Here is a 2,690-nt window from a genome sequence, read left to right as displayed (position 1 = left end):
ATTCTAGAAAAATGGACCTTGTATTTGTTTTAAATTGGTAAAGAGCTTTGAGTGCTTATTAAATTGAAAGCTTTTAAAATTTACTTTGTATTTTATTTTATTTCTTTTGAGATGGAGTACCACTGTGTCACCCAGGCTGGAGTGCAGTGGCATGAGTTTGGCTCACTGCAACCTCCATCTCCTGGGTTCAAGTGATTCTCCTGCCTCAGCCTCCCGAATAGCTGGGATTACAGGCACCCACCACCACGCCTGGCTAGTTTTTGTATTTTTAGTAGAGATGCGGTTTCACCATGTAGGCCAGGCTGGTCTCGAACTCCTGACCTCAGGTGATCCACCCGCCTCGGGCTCCCAAAGTGCTGGGATTACAGCGTGAGCCACCGCACCCAGCCCAAAAGCTTTGTGTTTTTACAGATATTAACCATGTTTCCTGTTTAAAAAACAACAACAACAATAATGTAGGAGAATAAGAGAAACATTTTTCCAAAAAAGCATTTTGATTATTTTATCTTATTGGAATGTTGGATAATATAGTGTGCTTCATTAATCAAGTACGTATGGATTTCCCACTTTTATAGGATCTGTATCTCAGTTCAGGTAATACTGGTAATTTTTGTACTGTATTTGAAGATGAAAAGTATAGGCCAAAATCATAGACCTTGCATAGAAGCTGGTTAATGAAGACAGCTCTGGAGGAACACATAGATACACACAGAGAGACAAACATATATATATAAAGTATACACACATCTGTTTTTTAAAGTTCTAAAGCTTTTAAAGCAAAAGCCAGCCCCTCCCCTCTCTCAGAGTGGGTGGGGACAGCAGTTGCATGGGCAGCTTTCCTGATGAGCCACAGGTCCCTCTGGACACAGTTGCCTGGCCACGCCCCCTTTCCCTTTCATCTTTCTCATTGACCAATGGGCTTGGAGCATTAAGGCCACGCCCCTATTCTGCATTCTACTGGTTCCCTGGTTATGGGCTCCTCTGGCTCAGTTACGCAGCTGCCTGCTAGGTGACTGGACGTGTTGATCAGTGCTCGCTGGGATTTTGCTGACGTGGCCCCAACCCCGCCTCCCTCCCCACCCCGCCTCCCTCCCCACCCCGCAATGGCAGAAGAAACTCGACAGAGCAAATTGGCTGCAGCCAAGAAAAAGGTAAAGATGTACCAGGTCATGGCCCCCCAGCTCAGCCACAGATCCCCTCTGACGACAAGACCGCTGCCAGAGTCCATACTACTACTGAGACACACCGAACTTTGTCCCCCAACCCCGGCGCTTCTGGCCTCCCCCTACAAAAATCTTGTCAGTCAGCCCTGCCCCTTCAGCAAACAGCTCAGTCCCTGCCCTCGCCAGTCACCCCAGGGTGACTTTGGGCGGGTGACTCCTGGGGCTCCCCGTTCCATTACTGAGCCCTCACCTCTTGCCGCCCCCAGTTGGACCTCCCTGGGCTCTTTGGGCTCATGTCTCCAAGGACCTGGGTTCCCCAGCCCCAGGCCCCGCCCTCGCCAGTTGTCCCTGGGTGACTTTGGGCTGGTGACTCCTGGGGCTCCCTGCTGTAGACTCTGCCCTGCCCTCCTGCTGCCTCAAGGTCGACGTCCCTGGGCTCTTTGCGCTGGCGTCTCCAAGGACCTGGGTCACAACCCTGTGTTTCCCTCCAGCATGGTGGAGCAGCGACTCAGCATCGCGTTGTCCCTCCCCCGCACTAGGAGGAGTGGAATGTAGTGACGTCACAGTCTGCCTACAAACTGTCATTACTGAAAGACTGGCCTTGGTCTTATGACCGAGTCCCTTAAGCGTTGTCACCCCATTTCTGTTTTTTCTGGTCCCAGCAGAAATTTCCAGCTGGAAGGGGAATGGAGACTATGGGACCTAGGAGCAAGAGATTTCAGGCTGCCTTACTCCCTTAACATAGACATTGACGGTGGGAAGAGCCTACACTTCCCCCGTGAGCTCAGAACGTTGACAGTATCTCTGGATGGTGATGGGAGAATGGGTTTGGTTTGGTTTTCTCCCAGGCGTCTACTTTCCAGAGAGATTTTAACATTTTTTTTCTGAGTTCTCCACCTCATATTCTAATTCTCCATGGTTCTGGGACCAGACTGCCCTTCAGTCAGTGGTCTCTGAAGTGAGAATTCCTCATCTTCTGTGGAATAGATCTTGGGAAACTGAACTTGACAGTTTGAATCTTCCTGATATTATCTCAACCTTGGGTACTTTGAGTGCCACAGGATAAATGTGGGACATCTTTCAGAAGCATCAGTTTCCCTTGATTCTCTTGAGATCAAGAGAAAAAACGTGAATGTACTTAGGGATGACAGTCACATAGGTTTCTAAGAGTATACCAGACTTCTCTCTGAAATGAGGCTTGGTTTGTCCTCTTTCTGATAAACTCCCAGATTTAACAAAAAGGCTGCCTTCTGCCATGAGGACACGTTGGTATAAAAGTTTGAGAGGTACTGGTGCACTTCTTCACACTAAGAGACGTGTGAGGATATGTGACTCTAAACCACACGGCATACAGTTTCTGCCTACTTAATGTTTACTTTTCTACCTCTGCCTCTGGTTTTGGTCCCTGGTAGCTGCTGATTCTTGGCAAAACCCCAGAGCTTGGAGTCAGAAGACTCAGTTTCAAAGTCCCAGTATCGCGTTTTTCTTTTTTCTAGCCATGATATCAATCCCTCTCAGTCACTAAAT

General features: G+C 48.4%; 1 pseudogene; it reads left to right on the top strand.

The window, feature by feature from the left end:
- The first annotated feature begins 1,085 nt into the window (after window positions 1–1,085).
- LOC116465728 (uncharacterized) lies at window positions 1,086–1,789 on the top strand (annotated as a pseudogene).
- Window positions 1,790–2,690: the final 901 nt, after the last annotated feature.

The sequence above is a fragment of the Hylobates moloch genome, unplaced genomic scaffold (assembly GCF_009828535.3).
Source record: "Hylobates moloch isolate HMO894 unplaced genomic scaffold, HMol_V3 SCAFFOLD_9312, whole genome shotgun sequence".
Classification (NCBI taxonomy): Eukaryota; Metazoa; Chordata; class Mammalia; order Primates; family Hylobatidae; genus Hylobates; species Hylobates moloch.
This window is presented reverse-complemented; position numbering and strand designations above follow the sequence as displayed.